We start from the raw sequence: 11,135 nt of genomic DNA on the forward strand, positions 1-11,135 counted from the left end.
AAGATGGCCACCGGTGATGGGATCCCCCTCCAGCAGGGTGCTGGAATAGGGTCCCGATTGGTTTTTGGTGGCTACAGAGGCTTGCGGCGGCGGAACTCCCGATCTATCTTCTGTTCTGGAAGTTTTAGGGTACGTAGGTATATATGGGTGCAAGGGGTATGTTGGTGGACCTCCGGGGTGCTCACGAGGCAGGGGGCGCCCAGGGGGGTGGGCACGCCCCCCACCCTCGTGGGAGCCTGGGACTCCCCTGATGTACACTCCAAGTCTATCAGGTTGCTTTCCTTCCAAAAATAACTTCTCCAGTTGATTTTGTTCCGTTTTGACTCCGTCTGATATTCCTTTTCCTCGAAACACTGAAATAGGCATAAAACAGCAAATCTGGGCTGGGCCTCCGGTTAATAGGTTAGTCCCAAAAATAATATAAAAGTGGATAATAAAGCCCAATATTGCCTAAAACAGTAGATAAAGTAGCATGGAGCAATCAAAAATTATAGATACGTTGGAGACGTATTAGAGGACTGTATGTGGAGAGGCTGACAGCTGGGTCCACGGCTGCAGCAAGGAAGTGCCTCCTTATTACGTGCAAAATAATGATTCCTCCACCTGACAGCAGGAACCCAGCGGAAGGGCCTCTGTATTTCGCCAAAAAAACATTGCCGCCACTGACAGCTCGGACCAACCATCTATATCTCTTCGCACGCAAGTGCCTCCTTATTACGCATAAAAAAATGAAGACCCCCACTACTAGGTGGGACCCACCATATTTGGAGCCTGACTTGTGGCCCTACTAAGTTGACGTGGATGCAGGGCTTTGTTAACTTAGTCAATATAAACGATTCTAGCCGTAGTGACCATGTGATGGCTATCCAACGGCTGTCGTGCTTCTTCAACCTCTGGTCTTCTTGCTCCAGCCGCCCAACCATCATGGGCCGTGCCGCCTCCCCATGCCTGCCGTGGCCGGTTATGTTGCCGCGCAGGCCTCACCGCCCCTCCTACTCCAACCGTTGGCCAGGCCATTCCTCTAGTCACCCACAACCCCTGTTATTCTACGGCGACGTCAGCATCACACCACAGCTGAACTAGTCAACCCTCGTACTCCTCTCTGCGCGGGCATCCACTATCGCGTCTTCCCCGGCTCTATGTCATCCCCTTCCAAGGCCTCGCCGTCGTCCACCACCTTGGTGCTCTCAGGTCGGCGTGGTCAATGTGGTCAAGGAATGACTTCCATCGGAAGAGTACTATACGTGGAGAGGCTGACAGCTGGGTCCACGGCCGTAGCAAGGAACTGCCTCCTTATTACACGCAAAAATAATGATTCCTCCACCTGACAGCAGGGACCTACCAGACGGGACACCGTATTTCGTGAAAAAATGTTTCCCCCCTGACAGCTAGGACCCACCAGCTATAACTTCGCATGCAAGGAACTGCGTCCATACTATGAAAAAAAGATTCCCCCCTAACAACTGGGACCCACCAGCTATATCTTCGCATGCAAGGAACAGCTGGGACCCATCCGGTCGAAGCGTACCTAACATTGTCTATCTGGTCACGAGCGTGTACGTACGTACTGGTTGATCGTTCTCTCTGCAGCGATGAACTATGGCCGAGTAAGGAGCAACATGTGTTGTAGTAGAGCCGCGGATGTAGCATGTCATGCAGTCCCATCTATAATGTGTACACATACGTACATCCATGCTACAAGAAAGTAAATACAGGTACATACGTACATACGGATGTGGTCTCGAAGGTGAATAGCGACATTGTCTTGTTCATCGGCAGCCAACCGACTGGGTCAGAACGGAGAAAACGGCGTCGTGTTCATCGGGAGGCAACCGACTAGGTCAGAATACGTCGTGTTCATCGGCAGCCAACAGGCTTGGACGGAACAACCAAAAGAATGTCTGGCATAACGCAAAATGGAGGAAATGGGCCTTCTGTTCGGCCGGGTACTGTCGATACGGGGTCCTGCTCATCGAGAAGGGTATGGCTTACCACAAAACGGAGGAAACGGACTTCTGTTCGAGTGCCTACGGTCGAAACAGGGTCCTCTTGATCCGGAGGGGTGTGGCATACTGCAAAACAAAGGAAATGGAGTTGTGTTGGAGCGCCTACAGTCGAAACGGGTTCCTGTTCATCCACCGTCTACTGCCTCGCTCCAGCCTCCACGGGCTACTTTTCATCCACCTTCGACCTCCTCCATCCTCCACGCTCTACTGTTCATCCAGCCTCCACCGGCTTCTATTCATAGAGCCTCCACGGGGTCCTTTTCATCCACCCCCAACCAGCTGGCATGCGGCGGCCTCCTCGGGGTCCTGTTCATCTAGAGGCAACGGCCTACTACCACGGGGTCCTGTTCATCCAACCCCCACCGGGACTATTCATCCACAACCAACCAACCGGCTCAACTCACCACGTCTCGACTCGTTCTACATACTATGCGCATGGTAGCAATGATCAGTGTTCATCGAGAGGCAACGCAACACCGGCTGTCTTGCATGGGGGCTCGATCGGCTTCAGTAAGCAGCAGCAGTGATTAATCGCTCAGGTTCAGTTAGCAGCAGCATCGAAGGAATCGCTCAGGTTTAGTCAGCAACGAATGAATTTCTCGGGTTCAGTTAACAGCCAAGGGATCGATCGCTCTGGTTCAGTAACATGCGATCGCTCGGGTTCAGTTAGCCAACGCCTCGCACATACGCGCGTACACGAGAAATTTTCATCGCCCTCGCTTCTACCATGATTTTTTCCATCATTGATAGCCCAAATAATGTCATGCAGGTGCGTTTCTAGCCCACCCAAGATGAAAAGCCATTTTCTATCATGATTTTAGGAGCCCACCACATCTATGATGATACTGGGTTTTGTCATAATTATCGTCATAGAAGTGTTAGAAGTAGGACAGAAAAACAATTCGTTCGGCCCAAAATGTCACGGATGTGTCTATTTTTTGTAGTGTCGCGGGTCGGCCCCGTGCATGTCACCTTGTCAGGCCCTTAGTGGATTTGTCTTCTCACGGAACGATCATGAGCAGATCAGCGAACGCATGCCGCCCTCTGCATGTCGCGGTGTTTCAACATGCAGGAACCACTTCGACCAAGCGACTGCTTGATCCTCAAAGGTCAAGTAAGTTAGTCCATTTAGCCCCAGCTGCCGACCAGGGCTCTCTTCCCTAGCTACCCCCAGGAGGTGAAACCACTCTTTCTTCACGCGCACCTCTTATACGTTAAAAGGGGGACTCCTGAGCATCATGCCTCAGGAGATCCTACTGGCTCTTGGGCCCTCACCCCCTAGCCTTGTCTGCGGCATCGCGACCTAGCATACCAGTGGCATAGAGCTTCATGGTGAGCAAAGAGATGGGGGGAGCCTCGCGAGGGAGTATAAGAAGAGGGGTGCGTCCCGGTAGCACTGGCAGTTTTCGAACTAAAATGGACTTCAAGCTTTTCACGCACCCCCAACAGGACTTGTGTTGATTAATTACAAAATAGGAAGAGTACACAGGACTAAAAGCTCCATAGAAGTGTGCCCTCACAACGCAGGAACCCTCCACAGGCTACAAACACACCAAGTTAAGTTATCCTATTCACGCCAGGCGTGAACCCCACCATTAAATGCTTTGCCTAAACTCCCGCGACCTCGTTCGGGCAAGGAATCCCTCTATTTTACCTTTCGGAAGCCGCTTGCGTGCCAAGGGGGACCTCTTGAGCATCGCATCTCATGAGCTCTTACCAGACCTCGGGTCGCTCAGCTCCTGGCCTTGCACACGACATCGCGACCTGGCATACTAGCAATGGCAGAAGCTTACCTGGGAACTGGGTCCCGTCGGCGTAGAGCACTAAGCTACCGTAAGAACAAAAAGGGGAGACCGTTCCCGAACGGGAAGCGCTAGCATAATTAAAAACATGGATTGGAAGCTTTAAGATAAGGCGCAAGTGCCACAGTTCCTTACACGCCCCATGGGGCCTTCACGACTTTGATGCAGGAAACAAAAAAAAAGAAACTCCCGAGGGTCGCAGATCCTGAGGCGCCAGCTCCGGTGTCGCGGCGCCTAGTTGGAGTCCTCCTCCTTGATCGGGGTGCGGTGACACGGTGGCTCGTCGTAATCCTCGTCACTCGAACTCCCCTCGGAGGAGCTGCCGCTGCTGCTGGAGGCATCGCGGCCGTCGGCGAGGGCAAGTTCACCGCCGAGGACATCGATGCCGCGGCGGCCGTTACCGTCGGAGGGGTGGTCGCTGTCGGTGTCAAAACTGACGGATCTCGGGTAGGGGGTCCCGATCTATGCATCTTAGGCTGATGGTAACAGGAGGCAAGGGACACAATGTTTACCCAAGTTTGGGCCCTCTCGATGGAGGTAAAACCCTACTTCCTGCTTGATTGATATTGATGATGTGGGTATTACAACAGTTGATCTACCACGAGATCATAGAGGCTAAACCCTAGAAGCTAGCCTATGATGATTATGATTGTGATCGTCCCTCTAAGGACTAAACTCTCCGTTTTATATAGACACCGGAGAGGGCTAGGGTTTACATGGAGTCGGTTACAAAGAAGGAAATATAATATCCGGATCGCCAAGCTTGTCTTCAATGCAAAGGAGAGTCCCATCCGGACACGGGACGTAATCTTGAGTCTTGTATCTTCACGCTCCAATAGTCCGGACAAAGTATATAGTCTGGCTGCCCGGATACCCCCTAATCCAGGACTCCCTTCGTAGCCCCTGAACCAGGCTTCAATGACGATGAGTCCGGCGCGCAGTTTGTCTTGGGCATTGCAAGGCGGGTTCCATCTCCGAATACTCCAAAGTAATTGTCGAACACTAAAACCGTGTCCCGATCTGCAGGACGGTATTTACAAACCACCGTAGACAGAATGATATTTCACAAATATAATCTGCTGACATCTTTTTAGACAATGTGACATGACACTATGGTCGGGTTATTATTCGAACCGTTTTCCCACAACCAGCCACAGCGCATATTGCAAGGCGGTTTCCTTGACACGTCTTGTCAAAGCAGAGATCATGTCCCATTATCACGGGATTCTCATCAATACGGGCATGGGTAATCCAACCACGCCATCAACCGTGGAGCTTGGGAAATAAGCGATTCTCAACAGGCAAGTGGGGACACGCACCGCTTTCGTCGCCTCTACAAAGGGATAAGGATTCCCCATTTTCACCCATGCCTTCTTCCTCCTCTACTTACCCATTCTCATACCCTCGAGCTCTAGCGCCCTAGTTCACGCTTTCTCCGCACAACCAAATATGTCCGGAGTAGGAGGCAAATGGGTGGCCTCCACTATGAAGGAGGAGGATGTTGCGAAGCTCCGGGCGGCCGGATACCTAGCCGCAGACATCGCGCAATGGCTACCAGATGAAGGGCAGATCATTCCAACTCCGGAACCCCATGAGATGGTCTCGTTTCTCGCCCACTTCGTCCATGGACTGGGATTTCCACTTCATAACTTCATCCGCGGGCTCATGTTCTACTACGGGCTAGATTTCCAAGATCTAGCCCCAAATTTCGTCCTCAACATCTCCGTGTTTATCGTCGTGTGTGAGGCCTTCCTTCGCATCAAGCCTCACTTCGTCTTGTGGCTACGAATCTTCTGCGTGAAGCCGAAGATCGTGAGCGGCCAACAAGCAGAGTGCGGAGGCGCCATGGTGGGCAAGATCCCCAATGTTACCTGTCTTGCAGGCTCCTTTGCGGAGACTGTGAAAGGGTGGCAATCGGGGTGGTTCTACATCACCGAGCCGCGCGACGCCAACAGGGCAGCGGCCCCTAAATTTCAATCCGGAATCACCATGCGGCTCACCTCCTGGGAAAAGAAGGGCCTAGCCTGGGGCGAGCCTACGGAGCTGATCGGACTTCAGAATTGCATCAAGAATAGGAAGGACAACGATGTCAAGCTCGTTAACATGGTCCAGGTCATGCTTGTCTGCCGGATCCTTCCGTGCCAAAGACGGGCTTTTAATCTATGGTAGTTCGTCCCGGCCGAACACTAGACGCTTCAAAAGCTCTACGGCATGACGCACAAGGGCGCCTGGAAGGCGCTGTTCAAGGCCTTCGAAATACCTCCTCCCACATCCGAGGACCGCGGACTTCATGCCACACGGCCTCCCCGTCCGGTGAGTTTTCTCATTACCCCCGGATTCAGTTTTTCCCAATGTACACATGGGGAATCTTAAGTTATTGTGTGTATTTGATCAGGAATATGTGGAGACGATGGAGCGGATTGACTGTCCGGCCCCACTGCCAGAAGGTCCAACAGATGCTCTCTTAATGGAGATGCTAGTCCCGGCACCATACAAGGCGCCGGAAAAGAAGGCCGAAAAGAAGGCCCCGGGGACCAGGAAGGGTCTCCGGCGTAAGGTCATACCGGACGCCTCGTCCGAAGACAACAAGGCACACTCCTCCCCCGAAGGGGAAGAAGAAGAGGAAGAGGCCGCAGATCCGGAGAGGGTGGGGGGCCTAAGGAGGCGGACCAGGGGACCGGGAAGGGTCCCCGGTGCAAGGCCATCATACCCTCGTCGTCCGAAGACGACGAGGCAGATTCCTCTCGCGGAGGCGGTGGGAAACATGAAGAAACTCTGCCTCCCCGCACTAGGGAGGAGAAGAAGAGGAAAGCCACCACGGAGGGGGAGGCTAGGACGCCCAAGAAGGGAAAGGCATCCCTTCCGAACTACTCCACCACGGTCGCCTATAGCGACGAGAAGTGGCTGCCCAGGGGGAAGCCCCTAGTGAGATCGTAAGTATCCACACTCTATTATACTTTAGTGCGACTCTGCTTCATAATCTATTATAACACCGAACACATATATGCAGTCCAGCCATGGTCCATCCCGAGGTATCATCTGGATGGGTCTTTGAGTGATTCACCGATGAACTCGCTCCCGACAGCCACTACTCCTCGACCTCTGGATGACATGGAGGTGTTGTTCTAAAGGTTCCCGGAGCAGGGGGAGGTGACTCTGGAGATGCCCCACGGCGGATTCCAGATGCCGGGCACACGGGGTATAAGATCCCCGTGGATCGTGCCTACGAGAGCCACAGCAAGCCGGGCTCTCAGCCGGATACTGTGCCGGAACCTCCCATGCTTCTGGACTCGGGCAGGCGGCCCCTCGCTAGGGAGGGCGAGCCGTCCGCGTCGATGACTTCCGTTGCGCCAGGGGCGTCAAAAAGTCTACTGGAAGCGCTTCGCGGTGCTTCCATGGATGAAGAGCATCGTACTCTTATGAGTGCGGTGATTCAGAAGGTTCTGTCCGCCAAGAGCGGACTAACCGAAGCCTGCACACTACAAGAAATATGTCAACTTGTGACCTTGACTATTGGTCACTGAAAGGCCATTCTTTTTCATTTGTGACCTTTTTGTGACCAAAAAGAGAAGGTCAAAAGATGAGGGTCGTTAACTGACTATAGCGACCTTTCTTCTGGAATGGTTGAAGACGTTTATGACCAAAATATGTCCACTTTGGCGTTTTGGTCATTAGCAACCTCCCCAGGCCACATAGGCATCTAGCGTGGCAAGCTGATGTGGCACAAGATTCAGCCCGGTCCAATTCGGTTTTCTACATGGGCCTAGCCCAACAATTCGGCCTTTCTATATTTTTTCATGTGAATTATTTGTTAGCTTCATGGACCAAGCCCAACATTGTAGCCTTTTTATTTTCGGCCCATGGCCTTTTTGTCTCAACAGTTTCATTTTTTTTCCTTTTTTCTAAATTGGGTTCACTAGTCAGGTGGGCCCCCCATTGTCAGGTTCTAGTACTGGGTCCTAGCCATCAGGGCAATATTTTTTTTATTTCACACAAATAAATACCTCGTATTTAAATTGGCACACAGAAAACACACGATATACTTCAAATATTATCAACCATCAAAGTGCTACATCATATAACACACATACAAATGTGATCAGCATCAAGTTTACAATCAGATAACAAGCTCCACAAGTGTACAATCACATGAGCCAGGTTCTGCTACATCATAAACACACACAAATAGGAGCAGTATAAAGGGCTTCATTAATGCAAAACTTGATAGTTGACAGCAATGTCAGAACTATGCTTCCTCCGACTTCTTTGTCCTGATGCTCACGAAGAAACATGAAAGCCCAGCATCTGCATGTTACAGAACAAAATGTTTAGGAACAAAATAGAAGTAAATCTAACAGCATATTTAACAATAAATAACAGAATAATGAAGTTAATGAGACATTTTAGAATCAACTTGACATTTGACAACAATGTTTGCATTGGACACATCCAAAACTAAAATATACATAAATGCCTAAATTCCAATGCCGAATGCCTCAGTTTAGTAAACACTAAGCATGGTACATAGTAAAGATTTGACACAACCAGAACTGAAATCATTTACTCTATCAAACAACAATGATGCAACACATAAGAAAAGAGAGATGCACAACGGAGCAGCATCGTATATCACACAATATGGATACTGCCAGCTCATCGAAGAACTTGTGGTCACCGCCGTACATAGCCACCATAACGCCGGTCACCTTGTTGATCTTGTACTTGAAGTTCTCTAAATCCAGGTTGTACCACTGCAGCTCGGTATTTGCTCAACCGTATGTGTACATGCATCAGGGCATACATATAATATTCTAGTCAATATTCTAAGCTAACTGTGATGTAATGAAAATAATTACTTAAGGACTTGGGGTAAAAATTGATTTTAGACATCAAAATTAGTAGCGCTCATTTCAACCATGTTTACATAAACTTGAGCTAAATTAGCAGTAATGATATTAGTTAAAAGCTAGGTGTGTAACTGCTGTCAACACCACCACCACTAGAGACACGCAAGGTAAGCATCAACATCACCATGATCTTGATATTAGCCACCCCATGTCACCAGAGCATCACAGGAGCAGATATATAAAGCAAGTACACATGGGCAGCTACTGACAGACCCTAGAACCGCATGTAGGAGTTCCAGTAGGAGTTGATGCTTCATTACAGCATCTAGCAGCAACTAGTAGAGCCGCACATCCAACCCAAATCATGGAGAAGGCCATGCAGGAGCAACATCAGAGAAGAAGTTACGGGGAGGAGCTCACCTGAGGGAGGTTGTAGCCGTAGTAGAGGCTCAGCCACACCATGGCTGTGGTGTGACCATCACCACATCCAGGAGAGGGTCTAGAAGCCGCTGAAGCACCACTGCGGTGACCAGGGCAAGCGTCGGGCACAGTGGCGCCATCCCTGCAGAAGAGAGGGAAAATGACAAGACGACATAGTGTTCATATCATTAGGAAGAAATAGGCCATTGTATAGCTCACATAAGCAGATCTACTACTATGCAAAACACAAGCACCCACTTGCACTTGGTATATTTCTGTATCTAGGACACCCAACACTCACAACACTTGGGCTAGTCTAATGTATAGACCTGTTTGCAATAGGAGCCAATGGAACTGAAACAAAAGTAGTACATGAACAAACAGCAAAAGAAGTAGAAGGACGACCTTGTGTGGTGGCCGGGGTGGACGACGGTGTCCTCCTTCTCAGCTCAGGCATCCTCCTGCACCAAATCGAACATAAAAATGTTGAAGAATGTCGAATAACTAAACATACATGTATATATATAATATAGAAGCAACAGAAGCACATATATATATATATATATATCCTATTTCTTCCACAAAGTGTGTATATAGATAGGTCAGATTTTTTAATGCATTGTTGTTGTAAAAAAACAACTATGTTGTTGAGGAATTTGACTAGATTTTAGATATGTTAAGCAGAGGCAAGCGTTTTCCCAAAATCAATCAACCTGCTATGTTTTCCCAAATCATCACTGAAAACAACACCAAATAGACCATGCGATTCTAGCCATGCAAGTCCCCAAGTTGTACAACCACTCATGCGTGATACGAGTGACACTATGAGCGATAATCCAGCCGGCTGCCACAATAAGCTAGCAAGACATTTACACCATAATATGAAGCAAACAGAGCAATCCCAATGTAACAGAAATTGTACTGATTCCATTAAAACAATACTAGGTACGACTAGAGATGCATAAAGAACCACTAGATTCCATTAACATTTTCTCTGACTATCAGTTTAATAGTACGTAACAGAGAAACTGTTAACTATTTTTCAGACCACAACAATTTCAGTAAATTGTTTCTCTGACTATAACAGTTTCAGCAAAACGGGTTCGGTCACAAGCAAAATTGTTGAATGGACAGCAAGCAAGCATGCACTCTATTTGACAGTACAAAGCTGTGCAAGCAATCATGCACTATATAACATAGACAAGAATTTTAGAGATTCAGTGTATAAGCGGAAACCAGGAACCAAGGATTCAACTCCAAGAACTCACCCACAAGGCCACCACCCACGAGGCTAGGACCGGCACTTTAAGCGGGGACAACTAGTGCTGGAGGAGATGAGGGACTGGAGACGGGAGCAGCGGTGCCCTAGTTCGAGTCGGAGGAGACAAGGATGGTGTCCGTGATCCAGGTCCGGCAGCTCGGGGCGTCCGTGGTTCAGGCCCGGTGTCCTCAACCTTAGCGGACAGTGGGGGCCGGCGGCTGTGCGGCGGCCGGTGGGAGGGCCAGTTTGGGGGAGGGGGTTCATGGTCTGTTGCTGTCGTTGTCGCTGCGTATCCCAGATCGAATCAGACTGAACCTACAACACCAGATCGAATCGAATCAAACCAAGGGGGGAACATGGTAATTAGAGAGAGAATTAAGGAGGGGGATCCAGGAAGAAGAGAGCTCACCTCGCCATGGCCATCGATGGAGGTTAGAGGAGGGAGGCCCTCGCTGGCACGCCGCGGGTCCGTCCATGTCACAGCGGCTAACGACCAGAGGAGCCTCAACCTCGACAAGGAGGTCAAAACCCTAGCCATCAGAGGGTGGCGCGTGGCCGCTGTAGGATGCGCGCGTCGGATCTGGTCCGATGGGAGGATGAAGCGGGGGGTAGGGGTCACAGTGGTGCGTTGGGAGCCGCCGTTTGCCGCCAAAACTCACCGGATCGGTCGCCGTAGGTGGCGGCGGCGGCGAGGAGTCACGGGGGAGAGAGAGATGGGGCTCACGAGAAGAGAGGGTCGTGGGGTTTCTGTCTTTCTCCTTTTTTTTCTCTCGTTTATTTTGACTCCGGCAGCACCAAG

The 11,135-nt window shown here is 50.2% G+C and overlaps 1 long non-coding RNA gene across 1 annotated transcript; it reads right to left on the reverse strand.

Moving 5' to 3' along the window:
• Window positions 1–8,977: 8,977 nt before the first annotated feature.
• On the reverse strand, window positions 8,978–10,673 carry LOC123088121 (uncharacterized). Its single transcript, XR_006441696.1, has 3 exons — window positions 10,344–10,673; window positions 9,481–9,536; window positions 8,978–9,217 (listed from the first exon to the last, which is right to left on the reverse strand). It is a non-coding gene; the product is annotated as an uncharacterized lncRNA (long non-coding RNA).
• Window positions 10,674–11,135: the final 462 nt, after the last annotated feature.

This window comes from Triticum aestivum, chromosome 1B (genome assembly GCF_018294505.1).
Source record: "Triticum aestivum cultivar Chinese Spring chromosome 1B, IWGSC CS RefSeq v2.1, whole genome shotgun sequence".
In the NCBI taxonomy this organism is placed as follows: Eukaryota; Viridiplantae; Streptophyta; class Magnoliopsida; order Poales; family Poaceae; genus Triticum; species Triticum aestivum.